This window comes from Sphaerodactylus townsendi, linkage group LG04 (genome assembly GCF_021028975.2).
Source record: "Sphaerodactylus townsendi isolate TG3544 linkage group LG04, MPM_Stown_v2.3, whole genome shotgun sequence".
Classification (NCBI taxonomy): domain Eukaryota; kingdom Metazoa; phylum Chordata; class Lepidosauria; order Squamata; family Sphaerodactylidae; genus Sphaerodactylus; species Sphaerodactylus townsendi.
Window position 1 is genome coordinate 39072451 of NC_059428.1, and position 14081 is coordinate 39086531.

Sequence of the window (14081 nt, forward strand, 5' to 3'; positions counted from 1 at the left end):
TTTCCTGAGGCTTACAGGGAATGGTGGACAGGGCACCTCAGCACACCCAGTGCTGTATGTCAGTGTCTGTGCAATGCTGATTCAGCCTGAATATTTATTGTTTCTCCTCTCCCCCCACTCCCTGGTTCCTGTCAACGTTCACAACTATTAGTGTCTTCCCTTTTGAAAGGCTGAAGAAAAGTAGGTATCAAGTTCATCAACAGTCTCTCAACATCTGTCACTATGGCTCTCCTTTTAGTATTTCTAGTATTTTTGTTGAATGTAGATGTTGCATTCTTAGCTTTCAGATTTGTCAAACACAGTCAACTAATTTTAGCAACTGGCTTTCCTTCTACTTCCTGTGCTATTCCCTTTCTATTTTCAGAGGCTTCCATGTTGCTCACCTTTGATTTTTTTTTCTGTTTGTTTTCCTCTGTGTTGCTATTTCCAGCTTTTGGCTTTATAGTATATCTTCTTTACAAAACAGTTATGCAAAATTTATTATTTTATTTAGCATCTCTCTGTAGATTTTTGCATCTGTTTGCTATGCCACCCTTGGCCAAGAAATATATTTGCTGGAGATTTTGAATAGGAACTGAAATGTATAGAATTCTAACTCCTACCTTTACAAAACAATGCAAGACACATCACACACAGAAAAAAACACACCCTAAAATGGGCAGAGTGTCTTACAAGGGCACGGGTATCAGAAAATAGACAATCGAACAGTAGGATCATACGTACAGGTCATAGCCTCACTGTGAATATATATACTTTTTTTGTTGCATAGAGAAGAAAAGACAGCAATATCTTAGAAGCCGGTAGAGTTACAATCCTTTTATAAATTAGTATCATAGTACTACTAGTGATCTTCATTGTTCCCATTTTACTACTGAATTGTAGTGTGGAAATTGTGAGTAGTTTAAGGCTAAATACATAGTAGGTAGCTGCAGCGTTCAGTGTACGGGACTATACCAGCTGTTACTAGATTTCACTAATACCTGTGTTCTCTAAATGGAAGAAACTCAGTAAATCCAGCCTCTACTTCAGTACAAAAGCCAAGTTGATATAACAATACTTCTCTTGTTCACTGTGGCGTACTTTTCGAGCTTTTCTAAAACAGGTGTCATTTATTCTAACATATAGATAGGGAACACACTACAGAGAAATTAAAATATTTTGAAATACTTTGACAGGTTTTGAGAAATAAAGTGCTAAGTCAGGAGTTCTATAGCCTGTCATCTTCATGTATGTTAGTGATTGCTTAATTCTGGGCCAGACCTACCATAAGGCAAGAAGGAATTAGCTACCTCCAGAGACTGATCTGGAATGCCACAAAAGGACAGTGAATTCAGACATTTGTATTTCTTTTATAGTACCCACTGTTTGAATTTTTTTTGTCTGGAATGCCAGAGTTGCTTGGGCAGTCCCAGCTTGATTCATTGAGAAAACATTTTGATTTGAAAAACAGTATCCAACGAATATTATAACAATTAAGTATAGCCAGTAACAATAGGTTTGGCAAACCTGCACACAGAAAGTGAGTAACCAACAGGTTACAAATACATTTATCTTGATATCCAAGCCAGCAGCTTGTATGCTAGTGCTAGACCCTTTTGCCACCAAATAGTTGCCCTACAGGAATTACAATTCTTTTGCTCTGCCAGGTGGCTTTTAGGCTGCATTTGATCATTCTCACATCCCCTGTTGATTGCTTTATGGGGAAAATGACTTAAGCTGTTCTGTATTCCAGAAGTTGTGTTCAGTTAACATTCTTTTCTACAAAAATGCTTGGAAAAATAAGTAGCCCTGGCTGATTTCACATGGGCCAAAAACAGCAGTGTGAAAACAGTGTGAAAATTATGTAAAAGGGTTTAAAAGGGTGTAAGAGGGTTTTCACACCGTTTTCACACCATTGTTTTTGGCCCAGAGCCCCCAGGCCACCGCCCAGAGCCCCCAGGGGATGGGGCGGTTTATAAATCGAAACAATAAATAGAATAAATAAATGTGGAATCAGCCTTTGTTAAGTTTAATTGGATCATATTTTTGTCCTCTACAAGCATATTAGTTGTGCATTGTGAACATATGACATAAAAGCAAAGGAAGCCACATGCAAGTCAGGTGATTAATTCTACTCATTGCATGAAGTACTGGAAAGATGTTCAATTTTCATAGATTTTAATTTTTGTACATGTTATACAATAGCAGAGTGTCCCAGAGTTATCTACCATGTTAATGTAATGTAATTAGGTTAAGTGTGTCTCTGGTGGAAACAGTGCTGTATGTTTTTTTTTTTAAGTTACATCGAAGCATTTTAATGGGTCAAATCCTGTTCATTGTTAAAATAAAGCCCACGGTAATATAGAAGTGTGTGAATACAGAGTTTGACCTTTGTGTCTGTTGCATAGTTTTAATATTCAAGCGATGCATCATACTCCCCCCTTCTCCGATTTATAACAAAATGTATTGCTATTTTTTCACTAGAAATACTAAGCTGTACTGCTGGTATAGTTTCTAAATTACAGCATACATTTTCAGTGATATAAAGTAGGAATTTCTCCACAAAAATGTACCTAATGTTGGTTTAAGCTGATATCCTTTTGTGTTTCTTCTTCATCAGAGTTTGCTTCTGTTACTTATAGCAATCACACATTACTTATTTCTGCACAGACCATCTGAAAGGAAAAGCATAACCTTCAATACCATATTTTTAAAAAACTGTAGCAAATTATCTGAACAAGTACTTAGCTTTAATATGACGTGATATACAGTATCTAGCACATTAACTTTCCACAAAAACTTTAATTCATTTAAAGCAAGAAGAGATCACATTTTCAGAACTCATAATTATTCAAATTCTGAACGTTTACAGTGCAATCCACAAGGACTGTGAGCCAAAAAGACTGTGGAGCTGATGTGACATTAGCATCATTGCCAGGTCAGGTAGTGTAAGTTGCACTTCTGTGCTGAGGGGCAATTTTGCCCACTCTGGGAGCCTCACAGCTCCGTGTTGCCCAGGCGCCATTGCAGCTACTATGTCAGTGCTCAAGTACACCAATGCCAATGGGGGCATTTTGGGTGTGGAGCCTACTTTATTCAGCTTCTTGCCTGGGAAGGCCCCTTTTACTGGCACAGACTTATGCCAGCAAAAAGGCAGACATAGCCTATTGTAGGTTTATTTTTCCTTGCCACTCCACCATAAACCTCTATGGAGGCAGCAAGCCTGCGCCATTCCCATTTGCTGCCCAAGTACCCCCACCCCGTGACTTGGGCTGCCAAACAGGTTACTCTCAATGTATTGTCGAAGGCTTTCATGGCCAGAATCACTAGGATGTTGTGGTTTTCTGGGTTGTATGGCTGTGTTCCAGTGTCATTTTCTCCTGACGTTTTGCCTGACGTCTTCAGAGGTTTGGCTGAATCCTCTGAAAATGCCAGTCACAGATGCAGGCAAAACGTCAGGAAAAAATGCTACTGGAACACAGCCATACAACCCGGAAAACCCACAACACCCTAGATTTGTCTCTGTTCAAGTGGTGAATGAGTCTGTGCATAGATCCTGTTTCCCCATTCCCTGCAATCTGTAATGCACCTACAAGACAGTATTTCTTTGCCCTATTCCAATAAAGAATTATTGTCACCAAAATGCATCTCTTAGCATCACAGAATTATAAAATTGGAAGGGGCCAGATAGGCTATCTAGTCCAACCCACTGCTGGTTTGTTAATCCAACTGTAACATTATTTATTGTGCAAGCTGAAAGTTCACTTATTCACAAAGTTCATTAATTTTTCCATTGCTGCATATTTCACTAGTTTATTTTCCCAATTCTCTTGGCTTGGATATTCTTTTGTCTTCCATTTTGTTGCAAGTACTACTCTGGCTGCCGGTATCCAATTTTGAAAAAAAGTTCTTCTGAAATATTTGGAATGTTTTGGCAGTATGCCTAATAACATCGCATTCATTGCAAATTTGATTTTTAATATTTTCTAAATTCTGCATGAACTTCTTTCCAGAATGTTTTAAACTTTTCTACATGTCCATCTCGTTTGATAAAAAGAGCCATTCACCACTTTACATTTCCAGAATTTCTTTTTATAATTCTTGTTCATCTTCTCAATATCCTTTGAAGTGATGCACCACCAATAAAACATCTTGTACCAATTTTCTGTGAATGTTTGACTGGCAGTAAATTTTATACTTTTCATCCATAAAGTTTCCCATTGTTGAAAAGATATTTCTTCCTCAAAGTTTTGCATCCATCTGACCAGACATGTTTTCACTTGTTCTGTTTCTGATTTAGATTAAAGTAATAGTCTGTAAATTCATCCTAATAAATGTTCTTTTTGTTGTGTAATCTTTTCGAATTCTGTCTGGCCTTTTATTACACTTCTTGCTGAATTAATTTCCTTTCTTAGTGTTGAAACTAATTGGAAGTATAGTAATTATACTTGTTTTGCCTCCTCCCCATTTTCTTTTGCCCAGACTTAATTTCACCTTGAATGTCTATCATATCTCTGTATGTTATAAGTCAGTGATTCTCACCTTATTCTTAGTCATAATAAGTCTCTTTAGGTGACATTAGTGGAGATATTGCAGGGCTAATTCTTTTTCACATAATTTCCCAAATTATACAAGCCATCTCTGATTACATGGCTTCTATTATGTACTAAATTTTTGCCCTGGTTGATTTTTTTTTTGTCCATAAGCAGTGGTGTAACCTTACTTGCAAATCTGCTGTTTATAATTTTATTACTGGATTAGAAATCCAGACCACATTCCAAACAAGACCAGCTGCTTGATACTTTAATATCAAGCACTAGTAGTTGTCCTCTCCTAGCCCCATCCAGAGTGTGTGGGTGGGAACAGCGCCATCCCCACGCTCTCTAAAGGGCTTTCCCGAAGCATAGGAAGACTAAAACAACAAAAAGAAAATCCTCCAAGAATCCCCCATAGGGGATAACAGAGTTATGTATGACACTCTCCACTGGCACCCAGGGGCTGGATGGGCAGTGAAAGCTGACTGAGGTGGACTCCATCCCCTGGCATGCCTTTGGAGTGCCCTTGGTCACACCAGTTCAGTTTTTGGTGCCAGCAGGCCTAGGTGTAAGTGGCGACTTCTGTGTTGGGGGCCACGGAGCCACGTGCTGCCCAGCCACCTGGGTAAGTTTCCCCTTTGCAAGCACATTTGCCCCTTGGACCAGTGTGGTGGGCACCCACGCCAGTGCATGGCTGCACAGGCTCCAGATTGGGGTCTACGCCCCCTACTCTGAATTGAGCTGTCTTTTTCTCATCATGTAAAACTTTGAATCTGACTCTTGTTTTTTTTGCCATTCCATGACAACTTGTTTACCTGTTTCTGTCATTCCTTTAGGTTTTTTAAAATTGTATATGAATTGGTAACATTTGAAATTTTTAAAAATTATTTTTGACAATATATTAACTTTTACAGTGGAAATTCTTCCTAGCTATGAAATTTTGGAGCATCTTTGCACATCTTCTTGTATTTTTATCCATGTCATTTTATACTGATTTTTAAATTGTGTTTCATTTTGTCTGGTCAAATTTATTTTCAAATATTTAACTGGATCTAAGGTCACCTCCTAACCTGTAATGTTACTAATATCTTCTTCCTGCTTCGTTAAGAATTGCAAAAAAAATAAATCTTCTTCCTATTATAGTCTGAAGGGGATCCACATTTTTCAATTTTTTTGTAATCATTCTCTTCCTAAAAAGGGGAACAAAAGCAAGTATGTAGAGGTAAGAAACAGGCTGTCTGTGTGTGGAAAATGCAGGCTTGGTAGTTATCAAACTTTTGAATTTGATTTCCAAAATTTGTCTTTAATAGTTTTGTACAGATCACTTTTACAACAAGAAGAAAGCAATAAACATAGATGGCAATGGTATGCATCCATAATTTTTTTCTAGTATGTTCTTTCAACATTTCAAGAATATTTTTGGCACTTGGGTTGCACAAATAGTGCAGTTTGTTGTCATTAATTGTGGTGGTGGAAATATATTGACCACTTCAGATTATGCATTAGATTAGGACCATAAAATGGTAATGTTTACCAACATTTGTAGTCCATATTTTGCTTTATTTACTTTGCTTATAGTCTGCCTTGCTGGATAGGACTCAAGACAGATTATGGGATATAAAAGAATGCAGACATACATCCAATGAACAATGCAACAGAATTAAGAAGTGCAAAATTAGAGAACAACGACCAGCCTATAGAATTCCAGGAACCTCACGGCTCTCAGATGTTCCAGGAATACAATTCCCTATCAGTTTTCACCAGCATGGCCAATTGGCCATGCTGACAGAGGCTGATGGGAATTGTAGTTCCTGAACATCTGGAGAGCCGCAGGTTCCCTACCCCTGGCTAAGGCAAGGTATATTGTCATCCATCCAGAAGGTGAATTAGAATTTAATGCAAGCAAGCGATGCCAGCAATAATCACTGCAGTGGATTACAGTCCTGTTCCATTATAAAGGTACCCTGTTGATAACATGTATATTAGGATAATCCTGGGTCAGTACTCTCAAATGAGCAGACTGTTGTACAATTAAAATTGGTTTTATTAAAGAATTGAAACAGATATATATGTGTGTGTGCGCGCGCACACAAACCACACAAGAATTGACTAAGAGAAAAGTGGTAGTTTCCAGTCTTTAAGGGACTTCCAGGGAGAACAGCACGGAAGTGGAAAATGACCAGCATTTCCAGGAGGAAAGGAAAGAGCCTCCACATAAATAGGGTGAACTCACAGATCCAGAGTACACATACACACTCTGAATGGCGAAAGGATTGATATACTCAAAAATGGGTCCTGAGCTGGTATGAGGTAAGCTGGCAGAAAAACAAGAGACAAAGAATTGATTGCTTTCTGGAGTTTCAATAAAAAGATAGGAGAGACTTGATACTATTCTCTTGAATACTGATTGATGAAATGGGAACAGATAGTGCAGGGCCTTTCCGCACAGCAAATTTAAAGCGGGTTGCATGTGGGATACATGAACCGTCGCCCTGGGCTGTTCACATGGCTGACCATTCCATAAACAGGCAGCACATCAGCCGGGATGCGCACCTTCACATGGATGCACGTCTTTTTTTATTTACCTCCCACTGATGTGCAGCTACGCAGGCAGGGACGCATGAACCCCAGAGCCTTGCTGATGCCTCATGTGCACATGTGACTGCACAGATGGGAACTGGGAGGTAAAAAAAGAGAGGAAAGTTCAGCTACATAACATGCCTCCTGCCTGGCCGTTCACTCAACCGTGACTGTGAGACACATTAAAACAAAAGAATTGCACAAATCGCGATTCTTAAAAAACTTGGCGGGGGGGGGGAGTGGAGCGGATTTGCGTCAGGAGTGGGATCTGTTTAAAGTTCCCCTCCAAACTGGGTTTTGTCGTGCCCTTAATCCATGTTTATTGGCCCTTGCCGAAGGGGCCTAAGTAATGGTCCGCTGAAAGCACTGATTGAATCACCTTAGGGTGACATAGTGGGAGTTAACTGGCCCAATTGTCAAGCCAGGCACACCTAAGGACCTGGGGATAAGTTCCTTTTGCATATTGACAGGTGGGGACTTGTTTGCTGCAAGAGAGCAGGGCTTGATAAAGGTGAATAATTCTTTCTACTAATTATCACTGGTTTTCATGTATCTCTTTGCTGATCTTGCTGATCTGACTCCATGATTTCAATGTTGTAATCCTCCTAGGTGCCTTTGTTTTCCTTTTTAGATTGTCTCTTTCTTTTATCTACTTCCTTATTCTACTGCCCAACCTGGGATACTTGTTGCACAAAGTCAGGAAACTCTGAAACCTCATTTCAGTTTTGAACATCAGTGGTAGCTGAGGTCTCCATAGAATGCAGCATGCTTTACATCTAATGTGACATTTATTTGATGGCGGAAGAAAATTGATTCAAGTCCCACCAGACCTTTGCCATCATGTTTTATGTATTTATCCAGCAGTGGTGGTTCATAATGTCCCTTGACAAATCCTATTATTTCGTCAGCAATAAAGTGGAAGAAAGTGTTAATAATGCTCAGTCGTGAAATGTGCATGTTAACCCTTTATGAGGCGTGCACATGGAAATGGGTCAACATGATTATATCTCTATTTGTGAAGAACTGGATGTTTGAAAAAATTATTCTTATAAATATCTGGAAATCAGTTCTTTTTGAAAAGCTAGATAGAACGTCTTATGCGGATGGCTGATTTTAAGAAAAGAACAATCCTATTTAGTATCAATTTGCTATTCATACCCGTGCTCTGATGTGGCTGCTAAATCAGCCAATGATGACATCTCCTGCCATGTTTTTGAAACATGGAGGCTGTTTTATTGGGACTATTGTATTGGGACTATTATATAGTATTGAATTACTTTTTTTTTTGAGGAGTATTGTGAAATGTCACTAATCTGATTTTTTTTTCTCTTACAGTGTTTATATTTGTTGAAGTTAGATGGAGACTTTCTCTGCTTAGGCTTCATGATGATTTGATTTTTCACTGGAAAAGTTGTTTTTGGGTTGTGAGTGCAAGAATAGTCATGACAAACAAATCTTTGCGCTGTTTCATGCAGTGACAGTCCTGATAAGCTGCTGCTTCAGAGTTGGAGAAAGAGAGGATACCAGAGGTGGGATCCAGCAGGTTCTCACAGGTTCCCGAGAGTAGGTCACTAATTATTTGTGTGTGCCGAGAGGGGGTTACTAATTGGTGATTTTGCCATGTGATTTTTGCCTTAGTTACGCCCCTCCTCTCAGCAGGTAAGCACGCAGGAACTTGAAGCAGTCTAGCAGGAGGTGCACCAGGCACGTCGTGTCAGTCACCTTGCTCGCATGCATTCAAGCTTCCTCAGCCTGCAGGATCGGCACAGTGGCCGCGCCCTTGCCACAGTCTCACCAGGAATGCCTCCTGCTCCCCAGAATGCCTGGCCACGCCTCCATCATGCCCCACCCAGCCCCATTGGCGCTATGCCACAGTTTGAATCCCACCATCATGGGAACCTGTTACTAAAATTTTTGGATCCCACCACTGGAGGATACAATTCCAGTTCACTGGTGATAAGCTATGTTGCTATTCTTCACTTGAAGCTTCATTACCTATCTGTCTTGTGCATTTTATATCATTCTCTTCCACCAAGGAATTCAGAACAGCGTTCTTGGGTCCTCACCCCTGTGAGGTAGGTTGGGCCGAGAGGGAGTACCTGGCCCATGGTCAGCCAGTAAATGTTATACCAGTGTGGGAACTGCATTCTGGCTCTCCCAGGTCTAGTCCAACACTCTATCAATGCCACAGTAGAACTACTGTTGATGCTGGATAAGGAAATTTTTGCCCTGATTCAGCTCTAGTTATGTATGTGGGTGTGAGTAATAAACTGGAGATTTGGCTGTACATTGTGCATCTGCAATGCCTTACGTTTGAGGTGATATGTTGCCTCATTTGTCAAATGCTTAGTTGCAAACAATTTTGTGCCATTTTGTGCAAAGGCCGCCAAAAAGGGAAGCACCTCTTGTCATGGGACAAAATGTTCATGAAACACCCACCAAAGCAAAACATTCCAGAGGCACTTTACAGTAACCCATAGTCTGTATAAAGCACATAGAAACTGCACAAAGACATCTATCCCTTATGATAATCAGTCTCTCTCTGACACACACACACATATTGAACGAAACAATACAAAATCATTTCACAAGCAAGGCATGCCTATGGCAGTTATGAAAGGTAATTTTAATGTTTTCATGGGCTGCAATTCACTTAGGAGTAATGCAATAGGTTTCTATTGTATTTCAATGAGACTGTTCCAGAGTGGCTTATGGATTACATAGTAAAACAAAGCAGTCCTTTCCATGCCCCTTTTTGTATAAATTAATACTGTCCTGTAGTCCAGAAATATAGAGAATGTTGAAATACAAGTCACGTGAGGGAAGCTTAGATGCACATGTATTGTGGTTAGATTTGGCTTTGTATACAAATGCCTAGGAGATATATATGCCAAACCAACCAAGTGTTAGGCATGAATTAATTGAGATCCATCCCAGTAGCCTTGGAATGTTGGTTTCCTTAAAAAGCAAATGCTATCTAGAGTTGATTAACAGAGGCACTTTACCTAAAGCACAGATCATAATAGTGTTGCTATCTTTGGCATTGTTTGAAATAAATGTGCTTCATGTCGGGTACTATATTTTAGTAAGGATGATGAGAAAGTGAAGAGGGTTCACCTTGAAGCAACACGGTGATAATGGCTTTAGTGTGTGACATATGTGAGAAAATATATGTTTAATTTTTAAAAGTTAATAAATGGGACTGGCTGTTGTGGGTTTTCCGGGCTGTGTAGCCATGGTCTAGCTGTTTTTACCTCCAATGTTTCACCTGCTTCTATAACTGGCATCTTCGGCGGTGTCATGATGAAACGTGTTTCTCTCTGTGGCAGCATGTGGAAGAAAAACATGGCATGCCGCTGAAGATGCCAGATGCAGCCACAGATGCAGAAAAACGAAATGAGCAAAAACTGCCCTGCAGTCGCATAACCCAGGAAGTCTACAACAGCCAGTTGATTCCAGCTGAACGTGACATGGATCACTGGGAGCTCATAATTGTTTGTTGGGAAAGTTTTATATTCCCACAGTGAGGATCGCTGTCTGCCAGGTGGGGCTTGGAATGCTTCTGGAACAACATCTGACCTCCAGACTACACAGATCTGTTGGTGGAGAAAATGGCCGCTTCAGAGAGTGTAGATCATAGGTGTCAAACTCACGGCTCTCCAAATGTTATGGACTACAGTTCCCATCATCCCCTGCCAGCATAATGCTGGCAGGGGATGATGGGAACTGTAGTCCATAACATCTGGAGGGCCACAAGTTTGACACCTGTGGTGTAGATTATGCATCTCGTCCAGGCTGAGCTCCCTCCCCTTCCAGTGCTTCACTGTCCTGGCTCCTTGTCCAAATTTCTAGGAATTTCATAAGCCAGTTGTCATCACTACACAATGCATAAACACACACACACACTTCTTGATTTTGAAAGTTAATAAACTGGGGTCTCTACATCAAAATGTGCAGAACAAGATGCTAATATTATGATCCTAGGCAGAGTTACTCCAGCCTAAGTCCAGTGAAATCATTGATCTCACACTGGAGGTGCCAGCATGAGATTGCATATAAGGTTGTACTCATTGGCATGTTTATTTTCCCTTGGCTTCAGTAGGACTTTCACCCTAGGAAGTGTGTTTAGGATTACAACATACATTTTTAGGACTGAATTTATGTTCTCCATAGATAAATTTATGTTCTCCATAGATAAATAGCAGTGCCATGTAATAGCACATTAAGCTACAAAAATATTGACGAAGGCTCAATATGTAGGATTATTGACTATAAAAAACAATGGTGTTTAATTGGATGTAACTGAAAATTGCAACCCCAACCCATATCCAAGAAGTAAATCTAATGGAAACCAAGTAAATTGACTCATTATTATTCTTTGCTCAATGATTTCCAGTTATTTGATGTACTACCATTCTTTGTTCACTCTGCCAAGCACACTGAGTTCAGTGACACAAAGGGCATGTTTGCATGGCAGTTTTTGCTATAGTCCTAAACAGAAAGCCTAGAAAATATTTGGAAACAGTCTTCTGGGAGTGAAGGTAACATTTCTCCACTTTGAAAATGAAAAGCCATTTCTACATAGCAGGTACGGGAGACTGTTGTGGTGCCAGGAACAGAAAGGGATCAATACAATACTAGCATCCATGTGTATGGGACTGCACTCAGAAATACATCCAATGAAAATACCAAAAATACATTTCCAAACTGTAGTCGACCCACGCGGTCAGCGTAAGAACGGTAGACGCAGGACGCCGGAGATAACATCATCTCCTCCACAGGACGCTAGCAAAGCGACCGGAGACAGTCCAGGTGTTCCCTAGCTGCATCTCCTCCGGCCTGTCGGGCGTTCCTGGCACCTTTTATTGTTACTCTATCGGGGCGTGTAGGAGGGAGGGACTGGGGGGAGTTCCGAGAGCGGGAGGCGGCCGGGAGAGATCATCATGTGATGCATGATCTCATCTGGCTACGCGGCGAGAGGAAGGAGGCGTTATCGCCAGTTTGAGCGCCCAATCCTCACCAAGTGCAAGACCATTGTCCTAAGCCCGCTCGATTGAGCCAGACAGTTCGACCAGCCCGTGACTCGGGGGGATGAGGAGTGGGGAGTGCGATGCGACCGGCAAGGCCGCAGGTCCGACATGGCGTCCCAACGTTCTACCACGGGCACTGCTGGCTCGGCAGTGCACTACCACATCTCCTCGCTTTTACATTTTAGAAAACGGGGGGGCCGAAACGCTAAGGGGCGATTTAAAGGGACGCTTGTCTCCTCCGCCCGTTTGGTCAAGGTTGGTCATTGCTGCTTGGTGCAACATTAGAACTGCTAGTTTAGCGGGGTAAGGGAAATGCGAGGGGTTTTCTTTACACACGTTACAGGCACATATATTAGACACGCATTGAACGTAAAACAAGATCCGATAACAAAGGCACACAATTAAACCAATGCAGAGCTGTACAATAGCACTCCACCATCCCTCCCGACAGCCAGCTCCAGAGGGCTGACCACCAATGGGGCAAAACATCATACCTTCAGATTGGGGATACAACTGCTTGCAGCTCCACGCACTTTCATGTGGATCAACTGGGAATTATCAAGAAAGATTAAAACAACACATATGTATGTACATTCTCACAACCTTGTTGATGTAACAACAACAAATAATCAATAGCGGCACACGATTGTCTGGGGTCGCTTGACGAAGTTCTCTGCTGCTCGGAGGCCAGGGCATCCCAGAGCCCGGTGGAGGTAAGAAGTTGATGGACTTCGCAAGAGGCACAGGCCAGCCGGCCAATAAAGGTCTTAGCATTGTAGGAAGCTGTAGTCCGGGGACTCCCACTAGGAAGTTCTGCGCAGGGGAGACGAACTCACGCCCGAGGAGAGGGCGACCGCGTCGCATCCCGACAGGAGGGTCGGTATGCCAGAGAGCGGGTGGCAGCGTTACGTCCGGGCTCCCGAGGTGGAGCCTGGGGTAGGACAATGGTGAGGTACGACTGAGGCAACAAAGAGTTCCGGCAGAGAGTCAGATGAGGATATAATTGAACGTTCTCTCCCCGCAGGTCCAGAACCAGCCCCTTCGGGGAGCAGGATGTTTCCGAACACGGGGAATGTCCCTCCATGTGTGTGCAGTTCCAACTGGCCGAAAGCTGCCAATCTAATGGGCCCGGGTCGGTTCCTTCGTTTGGTCTGCTGCCCGGTGATCGCGAGGCGCCAGGTGCGTTGGATTAGTGGTTAAGCGACCGTCTTGGTGAGACAAGGGAAAGAGCGCCAGCCGGGAGGAGTTTTGGACGAAGCGGGTCCCAGTGAGAGCTCATGAGAGTTACCACCTGATGGATGAGGCATTCATGAGCAGGGGCTCAGCCCAGACTCCCGCTAGGAAGTCTCCGGTGCTTTACAGACGGGGAGCAGGCAGGGAGCTTGGGCAGGCTCCGACTCCTGTAGGTACTGGCCCAGGCAGAAAGATGAAGACGTTGGCGGCAGCGGCAGCAAACTGCTCCCAGATGTTGGTCTGGTGAAAGCTGCCGCCAGGGGGGTGGCCGATCGCCATCGGCAGGAGGGCAGCAAGAGCAGGCAAAAGGATGAGTGGTCGCTGAGTTGGTGGTGATGATACGCCGCAGAGCCGCACACAGAGGTTCTCGAGGTGTCACCGGGGTGGTCTTGCTGGCGCAGTGCAGCCGCTAGAGGCCTGGCTGGCTGGTCGCCTTGACGTCTCCCCAGGTCATCCGGGTCTTTTAAGGCTATTTAGCGACGGCGTTCCCTGTTAGCAGATCGCTGAAGGCGGGATCCTCTAGAGAGACGCGTTCCATCTCCGGGATAGAGGGTTGGTTTCCTCCTGGCGCCATTCCATGGGTTGGCCTATGCGTGGCGTATAATCCGGAGTCCACGAAGGAACCTGTAGCAAGAGGGACTGAAACACACAACCCTTTCCCAGGTTACGGGGGGGGCCGAGGTCCCGCCAAGTTCAGTTCTAGATGCGGATGGCCGAGGAGATT

At 42.7% G+C, this 14081-nt stretch overlaps 1 protein-coding gene across 1 annotated transcript in view; it reads left to right on the forward strand.

The window, feature by feature from the left end:
* Window positions 1-14081, forward strand: part of ZBTB20 (zinc finger and BTB domain containing 20) — a 532799-nt gene that overhangs the window by 389545 nt on the left and 129173 nt on the right. The window lies entirely within an intron of this gene.